Source organism: Mus musculus, chromosome 5, assembly GCF_000001635.26.
Source record: "Mus musculus strain C57BL/6J chromosome 5, GRCm38.p6 C57BL/6J".
NCBI lineage: Eukaryota > Metazoa > Chordata > Mammalia > Rodentia > Muridae > Mus > Mus musculus.
In genome coordinates, this window is record NC_000071.6 from 29,452,813 (window position 1) to 29,471,203 (window position 18,391).

Here is an 18,391-nt window from a genome sequence, read left to right on the forward strand (position 1 = left end):
AGTAAAGCTCCATAGAGCACTTGTTCAAACTCTAGACTCACTCAACTTTAAACAAAAAAGAAAAGTACTTTTTTAACTTACCTTTTCTAAATTTTATTTATGTTTGAGTATATGGACATGTGTACAAGTGCTTTTGAAGGCCAGAAGAAGGATGTCCTGGAGCTGGAGTTCCAGGTGGTTGTGTCTGCCTAATTCGGGTTCTGGGAACCAAACTGAGCTCCTCTTAGGAGAACAGCAAACACTCTCAACCAGGCCAGATCTCCAGCCCCAGGTATGTCTTTTTTCCCTACTCCCACCAGGTTATCTCCTTGTAACCCTAGCTGTCCTGGGACTCAATTTGTAGATTAGAGATCTATACTAGAGATCAATACATGATCACAGAGATTCACCTCTTCACCCCACCCTCCATGGAATTAAAGGTATATATCATCATGCCAGGCCCTAATTCTGTCTGTGTGATGCTTACAGTAAAGGTTAAGAACTAACGTATAAGGTGCAGTGGCACACACCTTTAATCCCCACGCTTTGGATACAGAGGCAAGCAGATCATTGACAGTTCTCAGCCAGCCTGGTCCTCATAGCAAGTACCAGGACTAAAGAACTTGTCTCAAACAACAACAGACATGTATAGAATCACTTTTAAAAGGGGGAATTTCATCTGTAAAATAAAGATGTAAGTTTTATGTAAAAATAAGCAACTTTTAAGCTATTTTCTGTAGTATGTCACTACCTCTGACACTGAGGCTGGCTGGGTCCATCCCCGAAGCTGCTGACAGCGTAAGATTGTTCATGCTTGGTTCACCACCAGACTCTTCCCTTGGATACCAAGAAGCCATGGTCGCCAGGTGGTGGTGGCGCACGCCTTTAATCCCAGCACTTGGGAGGCAGAGGCAGGTGGATTTCTGAGTTCAAGGCCAGCCTGGTCTACAAAGTGAGTTCCAGGACAGCCAGGGCTATACAGAGAAACCCTGTCTCAGAAAAACCAAAAAAAGAAAGAAGCCATGGTCGTGTCCAAATGGAGGAGACAGCTGCATGTAGAGGGTTAGCCTTCTGGGTTGGCTGTAGGTTGGATGATATCTGGGGAGATTTCTCTATTTCTAATGTGTAAATCTTACTCTACATTAAGAAGCAGAACCAACCGGGGAGTGGTGGCACACCCCTTTAAATCCCAGCACTTGGGAGGCAGAAGCAGGCAGATTTCTGAGTTCGAGGCCAGCCTGGTCTACAGAGTGAGTTCCAGAGAACCTGTCTCCTGGGGAAAAAGAGAAAAAAGAAAGAGAGAGAGAGAGAGAAGCAGAACCCTTTTCACCACTTGATATCACTATGTACTCCTAGATCCCCATTCAGCCTTAATGTAGGTCAAGGAACTATGGCTTGGTTTATTTATGTGTATAGTGTTCTGCTTGTATGTGTTCTGTGAGCAGCAAGTGCTCTTTAATTGTTTAGTCAACTCACATGAAACTGTCACCATCATTAAGGTCATAACATATCCTCTATATTTCAAGTCCACTCCCATCCCTTATTACTGTGGCTTGGGTTCGGGTAGTCACTTAATGTCGGATGTGTTTAAGTACAGGACACCGCTCTTAGCTGTGGTCCCCATGCTTTGAAGTACAATGCCAGAACTACCCTCCATTGCTGTTGGTATCCTTGAACATCACTACCCCCGGCCCTTGACAAGCACCATCCTTTTTTTGCTATTGAATATGTTTTAGAGATCATGGAAAGGTGAGATCTACTGTGTTTGTGTGTCTCACTTATTTCACTCAGCATGGTGCCGTCCATCTTACTCATGTGGTCACAAATAATAGGACTGTTCTCTGTATCCCTTCTTGCATCCTTGGGCAGTCAGGCTTTTGTGAGTGCTGCTGCAGTGAACATGGGAATGCCATGTCTCTGGTACTCTGACCTCAGTTTTAGCAGTGAGCTTATTGTACCCTATGGCATTTCTACTGCTCACTTTTGGAGGAACTTTCCCACTGTTTGCATAATGGCTGTACCAATTTTCATCCGGCCCACACAACACAAGGGCTCCCTTTTGTTCAAACCCTGTCATCACTTGTTATGTTCCCGTGTTTTAGCAGTAGCTATAGTATATATAGTAGTAGTAGACAGGTGTGAGGTGAAGCCTCGTTGTGGCTTTGATTCCACACTCCTGTTGGCCATTTTATATCTACTTAGGAGAAAAGCTTATTCATACCCTTTGCCCAGCTTTTGTCAGGGTCTTATATCACAGCAACAGAAATGAAATTAGAACCAAGAGGCCACCCAGCTCCTGTAAGATTCTTTGCTCTTTTTATTCATTGTCTTTTTTTTTTAAACTTTTTTGAGATTAATTTTTTTATTAGATATTTTCTTTATATACATTTCAAATGCTATCCCGAAAGTTCCCTATACCCTCCCCCCACCCTGCTCCCCTACCCACCCACTCCCACTTCTTGGCCCTGGCTTTCCCCTGTACTGGTGCATATAAAGTTTGCAATACCAAGGGGCCTCTCTTCCCAGTGATGGCCGACTAGGCCATCTTCTGCTACATATGCAGCTAGAGACACGAGCTCTGGGGGTACTGATTAGTTCATATTGTTGTTCCACCTATAGGGTTGCAGACCCCTTCAGCTCCTTGGGTGCTTTCTCTAGCTTCTCCATTGGGGGCCCTGTGTTCCATCTTATAGATGACTGTGAGCATCTACTTCTGTATTTGCCAGGCACTGGCATGGCCTCACAAAAGACAGCTACACCAGGGTCCCTTCAGCAAAATCTTGTTGGCATAGGCAATAGTGTCTGGGTTTGGTGGCTGATTATGGGATGGATCCCTGGGTGGTGTAGTCTCTGGATAGTCCATCCTTTTGTCTTAGCTCCAAACTTTGTCTCTGTAACTCCTTTCATGGGTATTTTGTTCCCTCTTCTAAGGAGGAATGAAGTATCCACCCATTGGTCTTCCCTCTTCTTGATAATGATTGTCTTTTTGTTCAGCATGTAGTTTCCATACCTGCTGAGAGCTTGCAAGGTCTTCTGTTTGACTGTGTGTACTGTTGAAGCTCCCTGGAATTCCATACTTCCTCTATTTGTGTTCTTCAGTTCCGAATTTCTAAGGTTCTTGAGGTTCCTTTCTTCTTCTAATGCCTTGTTCAGGTGTTGCTCTCCTTGCTTGGTAGTCTTGCTGTGTTCTCTTGCAGTTCAGTGGGCTGCTTTAAGATCCTTTTAATGCCTTGTTAGGCTATTTGCCGCTCCCCATATCTCAGGTTATGCTTCTGGAGCTCAGCTTCATTCCACTGGTGCTTGCTGTTGGTGCGCTCTCAAGCCTTGCATCACTGTCCTGTTTTAAGAAGCAGATACCTTCTGCTTTTACTAACCTGACTTGGAAAAAGCTTCACCACCCATCCTAGCCAGGGTTCAGGGACATGCAGATATATGAACCATGAGAGACAGTGCATTCAAACCACCACAGAACTGTAAGTATGGAAGTGTGCCACTCGTTTCTGTAATGCACTGTAAGTGCATGTCTATTGCAGTGATGAAGCATAATGAGCAAAGCAGCTTGGGGAGAAAAGGGTTTATCCTGAACTGAGGAGAGCCGAGGTAGGAGCTTAAACAGGATGGAAACATAGAAGTAGAGGCCATGAAGGAGTGTGGCTTGCTGGCTTGCTTTGCCTGCTTTCTTATAGCACTCAGAACCACCAGCCCTTGGCACTACCCACAATGGGCAGGGCCTTCCCTCAGCAATCACTGGTTAGGAAAATGCCCTGCTTGTTTGCCTACAGTAGCATCTTACTTCCACCCCCACCTCCAGGGTTTTTGAGAGGATTTCTTAGTGTAGCCCTGTGTGTCCTGGAACTAGCTCTGTAGAAAAGGCTGGTCTTGAACTCAGAAATCTTCCTGCCTCTGCCTACTGAGTCTGTGCTGTGCCCAGCTACAGCACATCTTTTGGAGACGTCTCACATGATTCTAGCTATCATCTCAGATGATTCTAACTATGTCAAATTGACATAGTGTGCCACTCATTTCTGGATATACCAGGTTTTCTTCCTAGCCCCTTTACAGAACAGGGAGGGGATTTTGTGAATGTCATGTGTATCAGTATGTTTACACATGGCATTTATGACTTCATTAAGCCTGGCTTAACACAGATGACTCAGGTACCCAGACAACACTCTAGCAGTCACACCCTTCCCGTTCTATATCTCTGGTTCCCTTTCTTCTGTGTGAGAAACATGCAGTTGCTCAGTCACACATTGTACGTATTGCTGTTAGGTTGGCTGACTGAAAGACTGTAGAGAGTTTTGTGATTAGTTCAAGATGTGTTTCTGAGTCCTCTGGGATAGGCACAAAGCGGCCAGAGCCAAAGCACCTGATGTTGAGTTGGGGGATTGGTTCTCGTTTCCATGCTCTGAAATGTAGATAACACCATTGTTGCTGTTTGTTTTCCACTCGAGCCTTCCCTCCATCCTTCTGATTTATGGATTGTACATTACTTTTAACAAACCATTATATTCATGAAGTTTTACTGTGTGCTGTGTCCTTCTGACATATTCCAGACAAGGAACCTTTGAAATTCCAAATATTCCTGTTTATCAGTAAACCAGATGTGTGTCTCTGGTGTGCCACAGCTGTGAAAGTATGGCTTATTGCCAGTGGCAGCTGCAGTGTGACTTTTTGTGGTTCTGATTACATGGAGATACATGTGCCAGGAATTGTAGGTTAAAGCCAGCTGGCTATGGCTCTCAGAGGGGCCCTCCCCTCACCTTCTATGCAGGCCTGCCACTTTGCCATCTCAGTAGGCTGCTGAGATTGAGTGAGGCACATATATATGCTCCAGGGTCTCCCTGTTTCCCCCCCTGTTCTCTTGACATATCATGAGAAACCACATTAAGACTGCCTGCCTCTCCTGTGAAGGTTCCCCAGTATAGGGGGAATGCCAGGACCAGGAAGTGGGGGGGGGGGGTCGGGGTGGGGATAGGGGATTTTCAGGGGCGAAACTAGGAAAGGGGATAACATTTGAAATGTAAATAAAGAAAATATCTAAAAAAGTAGAAAAAAATAGAAAAGACTGCCTGCCTCTGCCTACCTTGACTGAGATGTAGGAGCCATGTCTTCAAATTTCCCTTTCTTCCGGCAGCACCATTCTTCACTCTGTAAGCATCTCCTGAGGCCATTACCCTCTCCCACAACCTTGGAGCTGTCTACACTCACCATATGGCAGCTTGCTTCCTCTCTCTCTTGCCTACCATGGCTAACTGGGCCTACCATGGTTAACTAGGTCAGGATGGACCCCAAGGCACCCAACTTCAAGCTTCCAGAATTTCACCAGCCAGGGAATGTCTCACAGAGCCTTAGTCAAGGATTCCAGAGAATGGGTGGAAAGGAAGCGTATGGCAGGAACTATACAAAGAGACATTTCACAAAGTAGTGAGCCATGGGTCAGAGGATAACAAGACAGAATACAGAACTCATCTGCTGGTGGCATCTGGTAAGTCAGTCTAGGAGCTGTGGATTCCTAGGTGTGCCAGCTCCACCCCACCCTCCAGGTTCTCCAGATCACTAAGGGCCCCAGGTGTGATGAGAGGTGCAAGCTTGGATACCTGTATGAGCACAGCTGGAAGGTGGGGCAGACATGCTCACTGACCATTGCTCCACCTCAGACTAAGGTCAGGGATACCCAGAGTTCTATGTCCTAAATGTACTATGGAGCCGATCTGTGAGCGTGGGCTGCCTGCTGCTCTCTCACACCCCTGCAGCTCTTGTGAAGTTGGCGGTCCGTTTTCCAACACAGCAGCCTGACTGTTAGCACTTCCCAAGATTATCCTACAAGTCAGCCCTGAGGCCAGACGTGACTTCCAGCGTCCCCTGCAGCAACTTTCTTTTGCTGAAATCACATGCGCTCCTGAAGAGATGAGATGGTAAGACTTGGACTCTCAGGGTGATGTGGCCTCTGCTTAGCAGCCACATTCCCTTGGAGGTTGCTGGAATGATCTCTGTTTTGTTCTCTGGAAAACTCTGGTTTTCCTCCACTGGCTGCATCACAGTGTAGCAATGGATTAGGAAAGTGCAAAGTGGGTAAGTATATAGCCACCTAGCATCCCATTCACAAAGAGCATCACTGCAGGAGGCCAGTGGCAGTACCTTCCCAGGGCAGCACCCTATGACTTGATGACTTCCCACAAGGCCTTCCTTTTAAATGCTTTACAGGCCCCACACGGCCATCCTGGGGCCCAGCTCCCAACACAAACCTTGGAAGCAAACCACACCACTGCAGTAATGGACACTGCTCAGAATTTGGAGGCTAAGAAGAGGGCATGTGGAGAAAGGCTAGTTTGGTGTAAGGCACACTGCATTTTCTCAGACCTGAGAGATCTGTGGTGGTCAGGACCAGGCAGACATCACCACTCTACCTCTGGAAGGAGCCTGTGGACTTCCAGCATCTAGGATCCCTGGAGAAGAATAAAGTCAGGAGGAAAGAGTGCTATGAGTGAACTTCTGGACAGCTAAACATAGACCACAGTTGTCCAATCAAGTGAGCCACATGCTGGGAGGTCAGATTCCGGGATGGGAGGATTTGGCTATTGCTCCCCAGATCCTCCTTAGCACCCTGCCCAGAAAAAAACAAAACATGTCTGTTGGAATGCTTGGGCTATGAGTCCATGTGACCACAGAGGGATTAAAGATCCATGTGAAGGTAGCCCTGACAGGCAGGGGTACTTGGCCTTCCCTCCCCTTTATGCCTTGTGTCATGGGTTACAGCACAGTGATAGTAGGGACTTGGCTGTTTGGAGGTAAAGCTCAAGAGAAGGGTACATTTATCTTGAGTAGAGCAGAATAATAGTGAAATATTTATGTTTGCATGAGATGGTCAAGGGTGACATTGGGTCCAGTGTGACAAGGTCCAGGTTGAAGGGTGATCTCAGGGCTGTGGCTCTTGTACACGCAAAAGACAACCGTATAGCATGTGCCCCACTGGAAGGCAACTTTGCCCATGCTGAGCAGCTGTGACTTTGGACAAGTCCAGAGAAGGACATGGCAGCTGCCAACCTTCCCTGGGTCCCCAGCTCATGTTTGCAACAGTATCAGGGATAGTTTCTGAAGGTAATGACCATCTCAGAGTAGGCTTTGGTCTGATTCCTTCCCTGTACACACATCGTCAGTCACTTCTTGACAGCCTTCTTGTTGGCTATCAATTATCCCAGCACCTGAGGAAGAAAGGCAAAGACACAAGCTTGGCCAGATAGCAGGGGAAAGAAACACAACTATAGTTTTGAAGGTCTTGATGGTTCTTGATAATGTTTCATTTTTCTGTCTCTGAAGTGTTTCCAAGAAAAGAGCAGTTTATTGCTTTTATTTGTTAATTAATTTTAGTTCTCCAGTTGCTCACAATCTTCAGTGCTAACCATGTTCCCTTTTTTTTTTTTTTTTTTTTTTTTTTGGTCTTTTCAAGACAGGGTTTCTCTGTGTAGCCCTGGCTGTCCTGGAACTCACTCTGTAGACCAGGCTGGCCTCGAACTCAGAAATCTGCCTGCCTCTGCCTCCCAAGTGCTGGGATTAAAGGCGTGGCCACCACTGCCTGGCCATGTTCACTTTTATATGTGCTTGCATATAAAGTTACATATGCAAGTTTATATACATTTTCATGCTATTTTCTGAATGAGCAGATGTCGCCCCTCTTTACTTCTGACCTTTAGCCTGCCCCTTCCATGGTTGCAGACTTCTATACCCTCAGGACCATCACAGCACCTAAGCTATGCACTGGAGCATCACATGCCATGTGGACAGCCAGGTATACTGCTCCTGGCCGGGTAGTTTATATAGCCACTTTCCCTACAAAAGGAGCAAATGGGGTGTGAATGTTTACTTTTTATTTCTCTTTTAAATAGGACACCCTGTCCCACATTTTAAATTATCTTACCACCCTGGGAAAAATTTAAGATATATTTATTTTATATGTATGACTGTTTTGCCTGCACATATGTATGTATGTACACCATATGCATGTGACCACCTGTGGAGGTCAGAAGAGGGCACTGGGACTGGGTTATAACTGTGGGTGCTGAGAATCCAATTCAGGTCCTGTGCCAAGGCAGCAAGCACTCAGCCACACTTGGACCAGCTGTGATTCTAATGTCCCTCTTCCCTGGGGTCTGGATGGCTTTAGATTAAACATCTTGGAAAAGGCTGCTGCCTAGGAATTCTAGGCTCTTCACATTCTGAGCTCCTGTTTTCCCTCAGAGTAAGCTTAAGCTGATGGTGCAATTAAGTTTAGTTTTCATCTGGAGGATGGCTAAAGGGAATTCATAATAACCATCCAGTTCCATTCTAGCCTGCTTGGTGCTATAGATACCTCATCAGTATCTACTGTCAATTGGGGTCTTGGAACAGCTGTGTTTTATCTGTCATCCTGCCATCCTGAAGAGCTACTAGGGGAGTTTGCCATAGTGGGCACACTTGACACTAAGGGAGAGCTAGTGACATCTGTGTGGACAAAGTGGGAGATGGGAACTACCCCAGAACAAGCCATGCTGCACATGGCTCCTGAGACTTCATGTGTCTCTGTCCTCAGTGGTCCTGTCACTGACACCTGACAGCTTGTAGGTCCCAGGCACTGACTCTTTGAACTTTAATGCCCCTTGTTGCTCTGTCTTTCAGAAGACCTGGTGCTCTTTTGGTCACCTAGTAGGTGCTGATCCATAGAAAGGAGTTGTCTACTATGATTGAGAACAGAGCCTGGTTCTCTTCCTGAAGAGCTACTAGGGGAGTCTCTATCTCCCCTGTGGTGTATGTGGGAGTTGGGGAGCAGAGGTCAACCTTGAGTGTCAGGAGTTGTCTACTTAGTTTTTAAGATGGGGTCACTCACTAATTTAGCTATGTTGGCTGGCAAGCAGTCCCCAGATCCTTCTGTTTCTCCTTCCCTAGTCCTGGGATTTATTATATGTGAATATACACCATCACACCAGGGATTTATTACATGTGAATATACACCATCACACCTGGCTTTTTATGTGGATGCTAGGGATTGAACTCAGGCCCTCATGCAAGCATGTTATCTGTAAGCCACCTCAACTCCTCTTCCTGATTGTTGTGAATGTCATTGTAGGAGTCTCTATTAATATCTATTTGACTTTTTCTTTATCTGAGTAAATGAGGAGAAGGATCTTGAACTTCTGGCCCTCCTGCCTTCACTTCCCAAGAGCTGGATTCCAGATGTATACCACCATGCCAGGTTTACACAGTGCTGAAGATTAAACCCAGTATCACGTATAAGCACTCTAAACAAGCTACAGCCGTAGAACTAGTGTCTATGTTTTAATCCTTAAAAGCTGGTGAGTTATCCAGGACACTTTTTCTCATTCCAGGAAAATAATTACTAGTAAGAGTATGGCAAAGCCCAGGACCCTCTCAAACATTTATGACAAGACTCAGGCACCTAGCATTTCAGTGAGCAGGACCTGAGATGGCATATCACAAAACTGGGACCAAAACCATTAATACTATCATTGTTTAATTTTGCATAGCCATGGTCAAAACTCTGATTTCCTAGAAAGAAACAACCCCAAATGCCCAAAGGTATAAATTATCAGACAGGATCTAGAAACCACAAAAGCAAACCAGACTTCCTGTAAGTACTTATCCAGAGCTTGAAGCTACAGAAAAGCAGGTGGCTTACACTTGGGACATAAAATACTCAATTAACTCATCAAAAATACAATGTGATCATTTGTGACTTATTTTGTCCTTACCCTCCACCATTTTTATTAATGAATCTGACCCCAGTGATGATACCCCACTGTGATGGGTGGTCACCTGCACTCTGTGGATGGTGAGTGTGGGCTGGAATCCCCCAGTCTTCTGGTTAAGCAAGTAACAGTCCTGCTTTTCCACTTTAGCAGGGCTTACTGGTAAACTAGGCTGTGGGTAGATGCTGGCCTCTCACTGGAGCAGGAGGCAAGGATCTGTCACACCATGCCTTACCTGGGGAATGTGGCAACATACCATAAATCGGACATGCTACATCACAGGTGTCACTTCTGTATGAACATTTGAGGATCCTTCTGCTCCCTCAAAGAGGCACTGCTAAAATAGTCCATCAAGGTGACGAACATGTCCCTCCAGAAGGTTCTGTCCCGGTCTGGGCTGCCTTAGAACCCAGACACACCTTAGACAGTCCTGGTGTTATGGTGGCCTCAGCCACCATTCGGAACATCTCAACAGAGCCATGTATCACCTCCAGGCCTGCTAGGAGCTGTTTTACCCAGAAACAAGGGGCCCAGTGGTCTTCATGGACCCTGCCCTCCAGAATTCCACACCCTTCCTGGCCTATCTTCCCTGAGACAGATAAGGATCAGAACTTAACAAGAGCAGACTCATGAACAGGCTTCCTGCCACCAAGCGGAGACTCAACTCAGCCAAACGGGTTCTGGGATATAACAGGAGTTGGACCCAGCACCAGTGTTCAGCTTAGAGCCCAGGAAGTAGACTTCCCTACTGGCTCTTGTTCCTTTCAAGTCCAAAGCCATGTCACCCAGTTCTGAAGGCTTCATCTCTCTCATGGACTGAACAGTTGTTAAGGAGCTCTGCTCACCCTCTCCTGGCACCATTGTGGGAGAGCCCCAGGGTCGGAAGTCCAAGTGTCACTGTAGCTACAGTGGGAACCGATGGCTGAGGCACTCCCCCCTCTTAATGGCATAATAAAATGCTTTGTTACCTTTGAGGGAGAGGCCTGATAAAAGCAAAACACTATCACACCGTCTGCAATTAGAGGCAGCCGGGCCCTGAGACAGAGTAACATATATGAGCAAATATAATTTATTTCTGTGCTCTGATTACGAAGGTCACGGTGGTTTAACCTACAGGGAAGGCTGCAAACATTATCTGCTCCAATAGAACTGAGAAAGAATACACCAGCAGTCATTAAAATCAAATTACTATGCTTTATGAAGATAGAGAGGAGAAGGCCTTCGAAACTCTAGGTGTGGACTGTGAGTGTACCCCTGAAGGGAGGCAACTGGAGTACTGGGTGCTAAGGCAGCCACCTGTAACTGGAGGGCAGGAGACGTTCACCTAGGGTTTCTAGGACCCCTTGTCTCAAGGTCTTTCTGAGTTAAAGACACCAAAACCGCTCTCTCTGTGTGTGTGTGTGTAATTTATTATTCATTTTATATACATTGGTGTTTTGCCTGCCTGTGTGAGGGAGTCAGATCCCCTGAACAGTTCAATCCCCAGAATCCACATAAAACGTGAAGGAGAGTCAGGTGTGGTGGCATACACCTTTAATCTTCGCACACACGAAAGAAAGGTGGGTAGACCTTTGTGAGTTTGAGGTCAGTCTGGTCTATATAAAGGAGTTCAGGTCAACCAGGAGTGCACAGTAAGACCCTGTCTCAAAACAAAGCAAAAATGGAAAGAGAAAAGTGGCTCCACAAATTTTCCTCTGCTTTTCACACATGTGCTATGAAATGAATACTTACACACAGAGCCACAAATAATAAGTGAAACATTAAAAACAAAAGCCAGTGGTGGCAGCACATTCCTTTAATCTCAGCACTCAGAAAGCAGAGGCAGGCAGATCTCTGTCAGTGTGAGGCAGGTAGATCTCTGACTAAGGCTACTCAGACTTTGTTTCTAAAAGCCAAACAAACAAAACCTCAAGCCCTGCCAGGGATGGTAGTGGACACCTTTAATCCTGGCATTTGGGAGGCAGAGGCAGGCAGTTTTGAGCTTCAAGGCCAATGTGGTCTACAGTGCAAGTTCCAGAACAGCCAGGAAACCTTATCTCAAAAAAACAAAAACAAACAAACAAATAAATAAAATTAAAAAGCAAAACAAGGGCTGGTGAGATGGCTCAGCAGGTAAGAGCACCCGACTGCTCTTCCGAAGGTCCTGAGTTCAAATCCCTGCAACCACATGGTGGCTCACAACCATCCATAACAAGATCTGACTTCCTCTTCTGGTGTGTCTGAAGACAGCTACAGTGTACTTACATATAATAAATAAATAAATCTTAAAAAAAATAAAAAAATAAATAAAAAGCAAAACAAAACAAAAATGTTACAGGGGTCAAATCCTGAGACAGGCAGGACCACAGCAGTAAGGCAGAGGGCATTGGACCGTTCAACATGAGTTGCAGATCCCAGAGTTGATGTTTAGAAAGTGGAAGTACAGAGAGTAGGGGTGCCATATGGCACCACTCACAGTAAAAGACAAGTATATATAAAATTTACCACAATAAAAAATGATCCAGTGCTGGAGAGATGGCTCAGCAGTTAAGAGCACTGGCTGCTCTTCCAGAGGTCCTGAGTTCAATTCCCATCAACTACATGGTGGTTCACAACTCTCTCTCTCTCTCTCTCTCTCTCTCTCTCTCTCTCTCTCTCTCTCTCTCTCTCTCTGTGTGTGTGTGTGTGTGTGTGTGTGTGTGTGTGTGTGTGTGTGTTTGTCTGTGTATGTGTGTGTGTGTGTGTGTGTGTGTAATCTTTTTAAAAAAGACCAGTTACCAGTAACAGAATATGTTGTTTCTCAATGTTCTCTTTTCCAACCATGCATGCTGTACAGTTCAGCCAGATCCACTGTGAACCAAAAATGGAAGCTCCTTTCTTGTCCTTAGAGGTTCTGTGTAGCTGTGTGTTGAATTCCAGCCAGTGGGATGGAAAGGATCTATTCCTGAAGTAATGAAGAGCCACACATAAGTCCTTATCTCCTGTGATGGTTAGTTGTCACTGTCACCTAGACTAAATTTAGTATCACCTAGGAGATACACCTCTTGGTCTGTCTGTACAGTCATTTCCAAAGAGGTGTAACTAAGGAGGAAAGACACACTCTGACTGTGGGAGGCAACACCTCATGGTTCCAGACTGAACAAAAAGGAAAAGGAAGCTGTGTCCTTGGCTGGCTTGTCCTGGTGGTGCACACCTTTAATCCCAGCGCTTGGGAGGCAGAGGCAGGTAGATGGATTTCTGAGTTCAGGCATGCCTGGTCTATAGATTGAGCTCTGGGACAGCCAGGGCTACACAGAGAAACCTAAACAGATAATGCCCTCTCAAACCATAAACCCAAATAAAGCCTTCCTCCTTGAAGTTACTTTTTTGTCAGGTGTTTGGTTCCAGCCAGGGAAAAGTAACTCAACATGACCACACCCCCTCACTGCCTGGGTGACCACACCCACGGAGGAAAAGTCACCAGGTAAGAGTTTGGTCATCAGGGCTGGAGAGATGGCTCAGGGGTTAAGAGCACTGACTGCTCTTCCAGAGGTCCTGAGTTCAATTCCCAGCAGCCACATGCTGGCTCACAGCCATCCCATGCCCTCTTCTGGTGTGTCTGAAGACAGCAACAGTGTACAGTGTACTCATATACATAAAATAAATAAATAAATCTTTAAAAAAAACAAAGAGTCATCAGTGAGGATGAGGTCACCAGCTCAACCCTGGACAGAATGTTCACAGGAGATAGAAATGGAGCCATCCCAATCCTGACTTAGTCTCAGACATGGTCCTTGAACTCATGCAGCCAAGTGCCTTCACACACATGGAGGATGACTTTGCAGACCTCTCCCTTAGGGGCTGAGGCTCACCCTTCTTAGGAGATCTCAGCCTGCTGGACATAGAGTGTATGTAATCTGCCTGGCAGTGCCAGGTACCTGAATACATATTGTTACTGGATAAAAACTGCTTGGTAATAAGGCAGCAGTCTAGGGAACTATAAACAGGCTCAGTGACACATCATGAAGGCTTAGCTAGAAAATATGATCTGTGCCAACAAGGCCGTCAGTGTATAAAGGTGCTTCTGGGTAATATGCAGTCCAAGGAGAGGCTTAAAATCTTTCCATGATAGTAGTTAATTTAGATGGGAGTTGGTCAGACATGTATGATCTGCTGCCATCTTGGAAAGGTTGTGTCTGCCCAGCCTCTCCAAATGTCTACTGGCTACCAGGTAGGCAGAGCAGCAGTGGTGTTGGAGGCTTTGGCTCCATTGTACGTGCAAGCATCTCACTGACCAGTCACGGCCTCATCTAAAGTGTGGAGGAACAGTGCAGTAAGGCCGAAGCAGGCAGGGACTGCTAACTAGAGCTCTTCTACAGGCAGAAGGCAGGAAGGTAGCCAGAAATCACAACATAAAGGGACTTTCACGGTGAGTGGCCTGGGAGTTGAGAGATGGTAACTACATGCTGCACTGGGAGGAAGACACAATTCATGTCCCCTTTGTAGATTATTGTTTTCTAAATACAAGTTTCCTGTCTCTGTTGGCCTCTGATTTGAAGAGCTGGAGCCAGCCAGATCTGAGAGTTGTGCCTCTTGGTTGCAGGAAAGGGCCCCTGAAACAGGCTGAGGCATAGTTTGCAAGAGACAGCTAAGCCAGGGCTTAACCCAGGCAGGCTGTGGACCACCTGGGAGCCCCCAGCTGAGAGCTGAACAAACCTAAGCTCCCAGCTGCTCCCAGATGGTCCTTGACCCTTTTCTGGCTTTTTTGTTTTCTTCTCTCCCTCCCTCCTCTCTCTCTCTCTCTCTCTCTCTCTCTCTCTCTCTCTCTCTCTCTCTCTCTCTCTCTCTCTCTCTCTCCCCCCTCTCTCTCTTTCCTTTCTTTCAATTCCAGCATAAAAAATAATTATTATAGTTGAAATAAGTATTTTAATCTGGAAAATTAAGACATAACAAGTATAAAACCTATAGGCATCTTGGTGAAATTAGGTAGGCTTTCTAAACAGGGGCGCCAATGCAGGTCCCATTTGTCCACTTCCACTGACAACCTCCTCATTTCTCTTGAGGGCACCTAGAACTCTGCACCTCTGGCTGAAGTGTAGCAGTCATCTATACAGGCCATCATCAGGAACTATTACAGGAACCTATGAGGGGACACGCAAGGGGCGAAGCCTAGGCCAGAGCGCGCCCTGATACTGCAGCCATAGCTCCTAGGGCCTGTTTTAGTACCCTGCCGGAACAAGATCCTGGGGACTTGGTCAAGGCAGCCCAGGGCTCCGCCGCGTCACCAGCTTCGTGTAGCCCGCGGGCAGGTAGTTCCCATTCGCAGTCCCAGCCTAGGGTCCCACCCTGCGCCCCGGGCCTGACCCCGCTCTGCGCAGCACAGAATCGGTTGCGCAGGCCCAGGAGATAAGGCGCGCGCCTTTGTTCCTACCCAGCTGGGTAAACCGCGCTCTGGCCCTGGCCGCGCCCGCAGGGGGGTGTCACCCTGCACACCGCCCCTGCGCCTCCGGGGACAATGGCTCGTAGACGCGCTTTGTCAGACTTCGTGTGTACCCGGGGCGGGGCGGCAGGTGCGCGGGTGGCGGAATGCGGGGTCGGCTCAGGGCCGTGTGGCTAGGAATATCGCGGGTTGGCAACCCGGGGCCGCGCCGCCTCCTACTGGATGCGGATTCCGGGAGGTTGGAGTAGCGAGCGAATGCGAGGTGCTGCGGGGTGAGGACCCAAGCTGCTACCGCCGGCCCCGCGCGCCCACGCTGCACACCTGGCGCGCCCTAAAGTGATTTACGAAGTGAAAGTGTAAAACGAGGCCACCAGCTGGAGCTCGGGGCGGCTTTATTAGGTGTCCTATTATGGAAAATAAACTTTAATCCGACCATAAAATCCAAATCTGAAAAACATATTCGCCCTTGTAGTCTGAACACGCTTGGCGCAGGTCACACCTCCGAAGGATTAATTTTATTGAGGGAGACAGAGTACCGCGGGACTTTGATAGTGGGGGGCAGGGAGCATTCTTCATGGCACCTGCTTCTTGCAAAGATTTCAAGAATGCTTTCAGCCCCTTCCGAGAAGTTTCCAATATCTCCAGGCCGCCTTCCAGGGCCACTCTCCTCCCAGGGTTACAACTTCAGCCCTGGGACTGACTCTAAGGACCAGTCGGAGGATGCTCTCAGACCGGCCCTGCACCCTGGGCAATAGGAAAGGACTCCCGGGGCTCCTTTAACTGATAATCTTGAAAGTTCAAAGCAATGAACTTGACTTGCTGTTTCTACAGCGTTCCAACCTTAATTTTTAAATGAAGAGAGAGGGGACACGAGGATAAGGGAACATGGAGAGTAAAATGCAGAGGCTTGGAGTGAAAACAGAAAACACATCTTCACCTCCGGGTTGGTTTTTTTTTTTTTTTTTTTTTTTTTTTTTTTTTTTTTTTTAAGATGGGGTCTTGCAAAGCAACCCACACTGGCCGCTGGCAATCTTCCTGCCTGAGCCTTCAGAATGGTGGAATTACAGACTCCTGGCACCGGCTTCATCATTTAGATATAGTTCTCCTATGTAGATCAGACTGGCTCAGGTAGGCCATCCTCTGCAGTGCTGGGATGACAGGCATACGCCCCCATCTTCCTCAGCACCGCTTCTAAGTGTACAGTACAATAATGTTTGTTTGGTTTGGTTTGGTTTTTTGTTGTTGTTGTTGGTTTTTTTTGGGGGGGGGGTGCTTTGTTTTGTTTTGTTTGTTTTTGTTTGTTTGTTTTTGTTTGTTTGTTTTGGAGACAGGGTTTCTCTGTATAGCCCTGGCCCTGGCTGTCCTGGAACTCACTTTGTAGACCAGGCTGGTCTGCCTCTGCCTCCCAAGTGCTGGGATTAAGAGCACCACCACCACCTGGCTACAATAATGTTAACTAAACGCTTCTTATTGCTCTGTCCCTGTAAACAACTCCCTGGATCAGTGGTTCTCAACTTTCCTAACCTGTGACCCTTTAAAACACTTCCTCATGTCATGGTGGTCCCCCAACCATAACATTATTTTTGTTGCTACTTTATAACTGTAATTTTGCTACTGTTGTAAATTCTTATAGGCTGGATATCTGATATGCAACCACCGTGAAAGGGTCGTTCAACTCCCCCAACAAAGGGGTTGAGACCCACAGGTTGAGAACCACTGACCTAGATCCTCTCCTTCCATCCCTTGGCAACCACCAGAAGACTTTCTAAGTCTGAGAGGCCTAAAATGATGCCAAGGTGATGAATGCTCACCGATTAAGAGCACTTTCTGCTCTTACAGAGTTTGGTGCTCACACCTAAGTCATCACACAGTTGCCTGTAACTCCAGTTGCAGGGGATCTGGATCTGTTGCCCCCACCCCCACCCCAAGGGCACCTGCACTTACATGAACATACACAGAAACATGCGTATACATTTAATTAAATGGTTCCTATAGACGGGAAGTCGTATAGCATCTGGTTCCCTGGGGTGCATCTGGTTTCCTTAGGCAGTACATACCTGGACTCCTCCATGCTGAGGCATGTGGCAGAGCCTTCCTTCTCCCTCCATGGCATGAACATTTTGTTCATAGCTTGACCTGCAGTTGCTCCCACTTCTCCTCTATTGAACATTCATCTTGTAAAAATGTGAGAGTGTTCGTTTCTCCTTCGGAGGGTGCTGCCAGTGTTTTAGATTCATATTCAGAACTAGGGCTTCTGGTTCATACATTGGTTTAATTTTGTTGTTTGGTGGCACTGGGAATTGAACCTAGGGCCTCACACATGCTAGGCAAGCACTCTGCTTGCCTATTCCCAGTCCAGCTTTGATTTTTTTTAAACACTTCTATATTATTTTCTACAATGACTGCCCCACTTTAGATGACCATCTAATACACAACGGATCGAATTCCTCCGCATCCTCACCAACGGTCTTCTGTATTTGTCTAGGGCACCCTCACCCTAAAGGTTTGACCAGGCTTTCTCTTCCTGGACAAGTCCTTTGTAAGTCTTGAGTTGTTTTGGTTTTTGTTGTTACTGAACTGTAGCTCCTTCTTCTCCGTGTTAACTCACTGCCTTGCAGCAGTTTATGTCTTTTCTTAGGGGGACCTTTTTAATCTACTGTGCTTTTTATGGCTTTGAAATTTTACAGTGATGGACTCCCATCTGATTTTTGTTTTTATTGTCTGTGCATTATGGGTCATAAAGGTATAAGCTTCCCTTTGCAATTTGACTCCCATCTGGACACTGGGCAGAGGAGGAATAATGTGAAAAGAGCAGGTCCATCTCCTCTTCTTTCTGCTTCCTCTGGGCTTCCAGACCCTCTATTATTAAACTGTCTCTATGGTTTCTGTCGGCCTCGCTAAAGAAATAAGTATTCACTATCAGACTTTTAGGTTATGAGAATAGTGCTAAGAGCTCATGCCAGCTTTGGGTTGTGAGTTCTATAATCGAACCCAGACTTTACAGCGCAGGACTCTACAGAAGCGCATTTAGGACTGGGTCACCTGAGGATATCTGCTTATGATGCTTGGAACTCAAACTCCAGACATCAGGACGCCCACCCACTATGTAGATCTAATTGGCTTAATTCTAGGAACCCAAATCTTAAGACTGTAAAACCAACCGTTTTCTTAGCCGCCCCCTCCCCCGGAATTCCCACCATACTGGCCTGGGGTCGCAGAGGCTAGAGTGTGAACGAAGGAGAGGCCGAGGCCCAAGGTAGCTCCTGCTGAT